An 11,092-nucleotide genomic window follows, 5' to 3' on the forward strand; every position below is an offset into this window, starting at 1 on the left:
TAAATGTATATTTCGAGGTGTTACAAACGGAAAGACAAACTTAATATAGCCTCTATACTATGGTGGGCTGATATTTCCTATATGGTGATATATAAAATCGGAAGAAGATATCGAAGCTACATACAAATCTGAACCGATTTCAATAAAATTTGACAGAGGTGTTTTCGAGCAGTATCTGATGCCCGGTATCAATTATCATTGCTGTGGAGTGCATATTAAGCTTGTTAGGGATTTAAAACCCCAAATCGGATGAAATATATACATGGAAGCTAAAGCTATATCTGAACCTATTTTCACGAAGGTTTTCAGAAGTGCCAAAATTCAATCCATATAGGATGATATTAGCCATTCAGTGCACAAAAAACTGAAATCAGATACAGATATATATGGGAGCTATATCCAACTCTGAACCGATCTTGACAAAATAAAAAAAAACTCATTTCTGAGCTGTATCTGATTATTATTGTTTTGGATTAGAGTGCATATAAAGCATGTGAGGAACAAATTGAACTACTTGTTTCTAGGATGAATTCGGAATTCAGGCCATTTGGACATATATTGACCATTTGGTTAACAATTAAGCCGAAATCCGCTATGTCAAAATTTAAACCTATCTTGACAAAATTTTAAACACATCTTTCTGAGCTGTATCTGATATCTCTTACCAAATATTATTATTGTGGAGTGCATATTAAGCAAATGAGGGTCTTTAACACCAAATCGCAGAAAACATATATATGGGAGCTATAGAAAATTTGAGTACTTGCTTCAAGACTGAATTCGGTCGGATGTGCCAAAATTCAGGTCAGGTAGAGTGATATTGGCCATATGGCGCACAATTAACCACAAATCGATTGAAAGTATATCTAAATTTGAACCGATTCTCACCAATTTTAATAGGGTTCGTCCATGAGCCAGACAAATATTGTTTGGAAATTTTCAGCTCAATCGGATAATAAATGCGACCTGCATTTTGTTCACAAAATCCCATCTTCACAGCAGATCTTGTGATAGTAGAAATAATGGGATGTGTGAAATTGGAAGATGCTTTTGGGATGCTTTCGGATTTTATTATCGTTCTGGTTATTCAACAATTTGACCCTTTGTGGGGGAGGTACCAGAAGGAGTGGACCGATATATTCCATCTTCACACCAAATGAATATTGTAATGAATATAATTTGAAGACAACCGGACTTTTACATCACATTTTATAATAGTTATAATTATTCAAAACTCTGACCCTTTGTGGAGAGGTACTTTATGGAGTGGACCGATATTATCCATTCTTGAGCCTTACCTAGAACTGACACAAACATTATGATTTGAAAAATTAGAGCAAAATTGGATTAGTGCTATCCTTTCTGTGCACAAAATATTATTTTTTTGAAAATTTTGAACTTTTGTGGGTTAAGTACCAAAAGGAGTGGACCGATATTGCCCATCTCCAAACTCGGTTTAAGTCTGATGATAATATTACAATGTACCAAGTTTAGATCAAATTGGATGCTCCATTTGATAGTTATTGTGCGTACTAGCCAGACTGACGGCTAGATCGACTCCAAATGTCCTGAAACGGATTTAGTTCAAAGAGACTTAGAGTATAAAACCGTTATTTCGATGAGGCATGTTTTGGCCGTATCAAATGATATATGCCCTCTCTAGCCATATGGTTGAGGGCATAATTAAGCGAAAGTTATTCGAAATGTATAAATTCAAGCTTTATCGCTTTATATACGTTTTTTTTAACAATTATCTATTATCGAACCTTTTCTGTAACAACACATTTTACAAATGTTAGCACGAAAGGTAAATTTACTGCCAATGAATTTGAAAATTTAGCTGAAATTGATTTCACAAAATATATACTCTACAAATATTGCACATCTATTTCAAAATCATTGGATTGTGTGACATCTATTTTACATTCACAGTTGTGACCCCAATAATGTGAATATTTTTTAAATTTGTGTAAATTGTTTGCTAAATATTCATATGTTTTGCTGGTTCTTTGTGAAATACATGGCATTATATTCTGAGATTCGATGGCAATGACAAATATATTCGGTATCGCATAACGATATTGAAATACAAACAAAATTTCGCTATCATTTTCGCTGGAAAGGATGACGCCGGTGGATTTTTATGGTTGCTTCGCGTTCGATAATGTTGCATGATTATGAACATATATTTGTTACAACAGCTGTTCAAAGACTAGGAATGTTTTTTCGTTTTTTTTTTTGTGTTTGTGTGTGTGTGTTGTATCATTTTGATGTCAATGCTGTTGGCAAAAGCAATATGGGCCCGAGGGAAATTGTCAACTCAAACAAATTAAATTGTAAATCATAAAAATGAAATACTGAAAAATTTGCAGCAGATTGGAGTTTTAGGTATGTGGAGGTGTTAAAGTCTTATTGAAGTAAGAATAGGTTAGGAAAAGGTATTTATTTTTCTAGTCTTTAAACTAATGAGTTTTCTCAGGAATGCAGGAAATTTCTCAAACGTCTTTTAAAGACATAATCGTCAGTTTTTAAGGATAAAAATGGAAAGGACAACCCAGAATTTATACCCTCCACCATTCTGTGTAGGGGATATTAACTTTGTAACTCCTCGAAATAGTCATATTAAACCCTCCACCATTTGGAACGAATTTGGAAATTTTCAAAAAAAAAAATAAATAAAATTAAATTCGTTAAACATTCTGTTAAAATCCTAAAAATACCGAATATAGCCATTATATTGGGGTCTATGCGAAGACGTGGTACGGCATAGGCAACTTTTGTCATAAGCCATTATAATATTTAAATACGAAACTTGAAAAAAAATCCGGTGGATAATATAGCTAAAATAGTCAAAATACCGAATATCGGAAGGTTCCGTTATATCGAGGCTATACCTGGACCGGACCTGCATAGACAATTTTCTGTCATAGAATGTAGTTCCCATTACGAACTCTAAATATGAACTTTGAAACAACTCCGCTGAATAATGTTGCTTAAATCATCAAAATACCGAATATCGGGAGGTACCGTTATATCGGGACTATATGAAGATCTGGTCCTGCACGAACAATTTTCTGTCTTAGAATGTAGTTCCCATTTCAAGTTCTCAAAACGAAAATTGAAACAACTTCGGTGAATAATGTCCCTAATGTCAATATATCAAATATCGGGGGGTACCGTTGTATGTGGGCTATACGATATCTTGGACCTATATAGACATTTTTCTTCCAGGGCATAAAGTGCTTAGAAAAAACATCTAGTATGAATTTTTAGACAATTACATTTTAAAAATTAGCTAAAATCTTCAAAATACCGAATATAGTGAGGTACCGTTTTATGGGGGATAAACAATCATCAAAATACCGAATATCGAGGGGTACCGTTATATGGGGACTATACAATATCGTGGAGCAATATGACTCTAGTGTGATTACAACATACGGACAGACGGACGGACGAACAGGGATAAATCGTTTTAGAATTTTTTGCTGAACAAGAATTTTTTGTTATGTCTAAAATTACTATTTCGATGAATTACAAACGGAATGACAAACTTAATATACCCTCCATACTATGTATGGTGGAGGGTATAAAAATTGTAAAGGACAAGCCTAATTTTATACCCTTTCAAATTCTACGGAGGGTATATTAAATTGTAACAAATATTCATAATCATGCAATATCATCGAGCAGAAAACAACCATATCCCATGGCGTCATCCTTTTCAGTGAAAATGATACCGAACTTTTGTTTGTATTTCAATAGCGTCATGCGATACCAAAATATTTCTCATTTGCCATCGAATCAACGAAAATAATGCCATGCATTTCACAACAAACCAGGAAAAAATATGAATATTTAAACAAATTTGAAAAATATTCACATTATGTGGATGGCAACTGTGAATGTCAAATAGATGTCACGGAATCCAATGATTTTGAAACAGATTTTGTAATATTTGTAGAGTATAAATTTTGTGAACTCAATTTCAGCTAAATTTTCAAATGCATTGGCAGTAAATTAACCGTTCGTGCTAACATTTGTAAAATGCGTTCTTCCAGATAACTGTTTAAAAAAAGTAGATAACAGTTCAATTTAGACATTTCGAAGACCTTCGCTTAATTATACCCTCAGCCATGTGGCAAGAGAGGGTATAAAGGGTGAAAATGAAAAACCTTCAACAAAGTCAAACGTCATAATTTTTACTTTTTTTATCTTATTGCATGAAAGCAACATGTGTCGGAAATAGCATCAAATTTTAGAAGTTTAGATTTGTTCGAATTGATCGCCTTTGGCACGAATTATGGCCCCGAATGTTGCTCTGCGGTATTTTGGCCCATTCCCGGTGAAGCACTTGCTTGAGGTGATCGACACTTTGGTAGTTTTTAGTGCCAACCTTGCTTTCCAAAATACTCCAGACACAATAGTCCAACGGATTGGTATTCCGAGATTTTGGTGGCCATTGTGCGCTGGTAATAAAGCGAGGAACCTCATTTTGTAAACATTCTTGGGTGGCGCGTGCTGAGCGCGATGGTGGTGCTGAGTCCCGTTGGAATGTCCAAGGTCTGCGGCCAAAATGTTTGTGTGCCCAAGGCTTTAATACACCCTCCAGAATATTTTCGCGATAATATTCGGTCAATTAATACGAGCGAATAGCGACCATCGGCGGTTATGGCGGCCAACCGAAGGTGTACATTTTCAACTGACCTCTTTGGCAAGTAAACACGATCATTTTGTTTGTTTACAAACTGCTGGACAATGAAAGTTTTCTCATCGTAGAAAACCAAATTCGGCAGTTCAGAACTTTCGGTTCTTGCACTTTTTGGAATTTCAATGGCTTTACCCCGATTTCATTTTTCAATATTTGCCGAATGGAATATTGCGATATTTTCAGCTCATGAGCCATTTTTCGGTCACTACGACGCGGGTTTGGATCAAGTCGCTTCTTTACTTTTCGAAGCATTTCAGCTGACTTTGCTGTTTTCTTCCGTCCACTTCTTTGACGTCGACATCTGTCTGAATTTGGTTGCAGTTTTTTCATATAACCCTGTATACACATTGTTATGTCTAAAATTATTATTTCGATAAGTTACAAACGAATTGACGAACTTAATATACCCTCCATACTATGTTTGGTGGAGGGTATAAAAATTCGAAAGCACAACCCTGATTTTATACCCTCCACCATTATTAGCTTTGTAACTCTTCGAAAAACTCACGTTAGGCCAGAGAGACAGACGAACATCGCCCTATTGACTTAGGATTTTACGCTAATCCAGAATATACACACATATATATATATATATATATATATATATATATATATATATATATATATATATATATATATATATATATATATATATATATATATATATATATATATATATATATATATATATATATATATATATATATATATATATATAGAAAATACTTTACTGCACAGAAAGAGAAAGGATAATCTGATTTTGCTCCAACTTTGCAAATCCTAATATTTGCATCAGTGCCACTTCAGGTGAGAAAATAGACAATATCGGTGTAGTCCAAACCTGGCACGTTGCAATATTTATATCATATTTATTTAGCTCCGATACGAAATGGACAATATTGGCCCATTCCTGCGCAACCTACTCCATAGAGGGTCAAGAATTTGAATAATTATAACAGAAGTTAAAATATATTTCAACCAGTAAGGAAAACTCAAAAGTCGGGCGGGGCCGACTATATGATACCCTACACCACTATGCATATTTAGTAGAGCTCTCTTAAAAGGTTTATACAGGGCATTTCAGAGCTGTATGAGATATTTGGTACAAAATCAAAATCTATCTAATTCTATCCTGCATTTTACGAACTATAAATATCTCTGAACCTGGTTTCTCCAAATTTGACGTATTAGATTCTAGACTGAATTCGGTCTTATGTACGAAAATTCATGCCATTTGGGCTGATATTGGCCATTTGATGCACAATTAACACGAAATCGGATGAAAATATATATGGGAGGCATATTCAAATCGGAACAGATTTTAATAAAATTAAAATCAACTATTTTTGGGCTTTATCTGATATCTGGTACCAAATATCATTCCTGTGGAGTGCATTTTACGAATGTGAGGGACTTACAGACCAAATCGTATGAAAGATATATATGGGAGCTATAGCTATATCTGAACCGATTTTTACTAAAATTGGTGTACTTGCTTCTAAGCTGGTTTCGGTCGGATTTGCCAAAATTGATGCTATTACGGCCATTTGGTGGTCAATCATCCGAAATCGGATGAAGATATATATGGGAGCTATATCCAAATCTGAACCGATTTCGATAAAATTTAAAACAGCTATTCCTGTGCTCCATCTAATACCTGGTACCACATATCACGGTTGTGGATTGAATATTACGAATGTAAGGGACTAAAACACTAAATCGGATGAAACATATATATGGTTGCTATATCTATATCTGAACCGATTTTCACTAAATTTGATATACCTGCTTCTAGGCTGAATTTGGTCCGATGTACTAAAATTCAGTCCATTTGGACTTATATCGGCCATTTGGTGCACAATTAACCCGAAATCGGATGAAGATATATATGGGAGCTATATCCAAATCTGAACCGATTTCGATAAAATTACAAACAGCTATTTCTGGGCTGTATCTTATATCTGGTACCAAATATCATTCTTGTGGAGTGCATATTACGAATGTGAGAGGCTTAAACACCAAATCGGATAAAACATATATATGGGAGCTATAGCTGTTTCTGAACCGATTTTCTCCAAATTTGTTGTATTTGTTTTAAGGCTAATCTCGGTCACATGTGTCAAAATTCGGGCCATTTGGGCTAATATTGGCCATTTGGTGGTCAATTAACCCGAAATCGGATGAAGATATATTTGGAAGCTATATCCAAATCTGAACCGATTTCGATAAAATTTAAAACAGATATTTCTGTGCTCCATCTAACACCTGGTACCAAATATCACGGTTGTGGATTGCATAGTAGGAATGTGAGGGACTTAAAGATCAAATCGGATGAAAGATATATATGGGAGCTATAGCTATATCTGAACCGATTTTCTCCAAATTTGATATACTTGCTTCTAGGCCGAACTCGGCTGGGTGTGCCAAAATTCAGGTCATTTGGACTGATAGTGGACATTTGGTGCACATTTAACCCGAAATCGGATGAAGATATATATGGGAGCTATATCTAAATTTGATCCGATTCTCACCAATTTCAATAGGGTTCGTCCTTGGGCCAAAAAAGTTATGTTTGGAAAATTTCATCTCAATCGGATAATAAATGCGACCTGCATTTTGTTCACAAGAATACATGGACAGACGGACGGACGGACAGACGGACTGACATGCATAAATCGACTCAGAAAGTGATTCTATGAAGGTTCTCAAAAGTAACTATAGGTCTATCTCGTTTCCTTCTCCATGTTACAAACAAATGCACAAAGACATAATACCCTTACCACTATGTGGTGTAGGGTATAAAAATCGAACATTGGCTGAGGGTATACATCTGTGGGTGAAACCGTCTGATAATTTTTAACTTGTTCAAATTTAAAATGTTGAAATCTAATTGCTCTACAAATTTAAATGCCAAACACCTCTTTACTCTCCAGAATTTTAATTATTTTTATTATTGGCATCAACTATTCATTTTTCTCTCCTAGTTTCGCTTCCAAACGAATTCTTTGGCATAGTCCAAATACCATCATTGCATCTATTCTCCACCACCACCATTGGAGATAAATTGAATAAAGTTCTTAGATTAGTGATTTCCCCCCGTCAACTCCCCCGGCCCCCCAACATCTGTTGCAATTATTCTTCAGATGATTAGCTGCCATAACATCTCCTCTTCTCCCATGTCTTACTCTTTGCCGGCTGGTATACACAACTCAAACAGACTTTACACATCATCAGATCTGATTAGCTCAGCCTAAAATAGGCAGTACAACAAAGGAATTGTTCGCATCACATATAAGGGTACCTCCCGTTTTTCAGCATTTTGATGATTTTTGCCACATTATTCAACGGATTTTGTCTAAAAATTGGTATTTTTAGTTCATAATGGGTTCTAGCTCCGGTGGCAGAACATTGAAAATGTAGGTCCACGTTTTCCTAAAGCGCACATATAGCGATACCCACCGATATTCGGTAGTTTGATAATCCTAGTCACATTTACCCACGAAAGTGTATCTAATTTGGTATTTAAGAAGTTTTGGTAGATGACAATCTTTGAAGTATAAAATTGTCTATAGAGGTTCCCGTTTTGGTATATGGGGGCCTGTGGCGGCCTCACCCACTTTATGGTGGTTTGAAAAGTTTAACAGCATTATCCAAACGATCTTTGTAGTTTAAAGTGGAACTCGTTTGAATTCAGATACTTTTGTATAAAAATGTTTTCTTCACCCAAAAGTGGAGGGTATTAAAAGTTCGGCTCGGAGCCTAATGTATTTTTCTTTTTTTTATACCCTACACCACATAGTGGTAAGGGTATTATGTCTTTGTGCATTTGTTTGTAACATGGAGAAGGAAACGAGATAGACTCATAGTTACTTTTGAGAACCTTCATAGAATCACTTTCTGAGTCGATTTATGCATGTCAGTCCGTCCGTCCGTCGGTCTGTCCATGTATTCTTGTGAACAAAATGCAGGTCGCATTTATTATCCGATTGAGATGAAATTTTCCAAACAATATTTTTTTGGCCCAAGGACGAACCCTATTGAAATTGGTGAGAATCAGATCAAATTTAGATATAGCTCCCATATATATCTTCATCCGATTTCGGGTTAAATGTGCACCAAATATCCACTATCAGTCCAAATTACCTGAATTTTGGCACACCCAACCGAGTTCGGATTAGAAGCTAGTATATCAAATTTGGAGAAAATCGGTTCAGATATAGCTATAGCTCCCATATATATTGTTCATCCGATTTGTTATTTTTGTCCTCCGCAGCCGTAATATGCACCTTGTAATAACAATATTTGAGGAAATATATCAAATACAGCTGAGAAATACAGTTGCTAAATTTTATCGAGATCGGTTCAGATTTGCTCCAGTATATAACTTCGTCCGATTTGCCTTTTATTGTGTACCAAACGTCTAATATTTGTCTAAATGGTATGGGATTTGGCACTTAAGACCGAATTGAGTCTAGAAGCTAGTTCTTTACTGGTTTTGTAACCATTTTTGGGTGGCGCTGCTGAGTGAGATGGTGCTAAGTCCTGTAGGAATGTCCAAGGTCTGAGGCCAAAATGCTGGCGTGCCCAAGGTCTATATACCCTCCAGAATATTTTCTCGATAATATTCGGTCGATTAATACGAGCGGAGAGCGACCATCGGCTGTTATGGCGGCCAACCGAAGGTGAAATTCGGCAGTACATCACTTTTGGCCAAGCGAAGCAACTCTTTAGCTCTTTTGAGTTTATTTTCATTCCGTTGCGGTGTAAGTTCTTGCACTTTTTGGAATTTCAATGGCTTTACTCTGAGTTCATTTTTTTGCCGAATGGAATATTGCGATATGTTCAGTTCACGAGCCATTTTCGGCCACTACGACGCGGGTTTGGATCAAGTCGCTTCTTTACTTTTCGAAGCATTTCAGCTGATGTTGCTATTTTCTTCTTTGATGTCGACATCTTCTTTGACGTCGACATCTGTCTGAATTTGGTTGCAGTTTTTGCAGATCACCCTATATACACATTGTTATGTATAAAACAAGTAAGCAAAGGCTACAGTCGAGCGGGGACCACCGTTGAATACCCTACAACACTATAATAAACGATACAGTTTATATAGGCGAGATACTCGAAAGAATTCCACAAGATATTGCGACAAATAATAAAAGAAAACCATCAGGTTTCGTTCTCAAATTTTCGAATAATATCAACTTAAACTAATTTGCTCATTTCCAATTTATTGGTAGATGTTGCACTTAAATGGTCTTCCTTGATCTGGAACCAATATTTCCCAATGACCTATAATCTCTCAAAAGTGGCAGGAGATTAACATTTATTATTGGTTTTTGACTGAAATGCATCTATATGAGATACAGACATTTTACTATATTCTTCAACGGAATTAGCGTTAACGAAATAGTCGGAAGTGCGTCTTTCCTGTATTTCTGAATTCTCCAAAAAGTCACTGGAATTGACATTTTCTTATTTTGTCTACAAAAGTTGGCAAACTATTTCCCACATTAAATATTTTTGGATGGCCATCCAAAACTGCTTGGCTTTTGCAATATGCGGTTACCCCCATTCAAATGTGCGTGAGGATCGGGCGAGAATTACGACCTGCTGAAAATTTTGCAGTTTTTTGGTCCATTTCAACCCCTAAATATATGGCGATCATCTCCAAAAAGAGTAGGCATCTATTCTGATCCTCATCTTATCTCCATGCAAAATTTCGTAAGCATCGGGCCATAAATGCGATCTGTATATGATATCCTGATATCCTAACTACTTAGTTTTGTTAGCTGTAGAAATATTACCAAATGTTTAATTCAAAATGAAAATATGCCAAAAATATGACAAAATTGAAAAAATATGAGAAAATGTTACAAAATTGATATTTTCATCTTTAGAGAGATATTTTTATGCGGGTTTTTTAGACGTTTTTTCTTTCCTGCCAAGAGGCCATTCTTAATTAATGAGAACTGTCGAAATCAGTTCAGACGTTCTCGACATATAAGAGATTCTCAAGCATATCTTCTTTGATAGACATATATATCGCACATATATCCAATTTGTTGGATGTTAACATCAATGTAAAGGTCAGAAGTAACCTTGTCATGGCTTTGTGATTTCGCCGGAATTTAAAATATTCGTGGTTTAATGAAAAATGTTGAATTTTTTCAACACAAAAGATATGGTCTATTTTACCCGCTAAATATTATCCGATGACCACCCAAATTGATAGAATTCTTCCCCGCCCTAAACTCTAGCTACACGCGAAATTCCGTGTCAATTGATCTATAATTGCCACCTGTATAGCTACTTCAAAATCCGACATTTTTTCAGTATTTGGTCCATTTCAACCCCTAAACATTTGGCGATCATCTCCAA

This window comes from Musca domestica, unplaced genomic scaffold, assembly GCF_030504385.1.
Source record: "Musca domestica strain aabys unplaced genomic scaffold, Musca_domestica.polishedcontigs.V.1.1 85, whole genome shotgun sequence".
Taxonomy (NCBI): Eukaryota; Metazoa; Arthropoda; class Insecta; order Diptera; family Muscidae; genus Musca; species Musca domestica.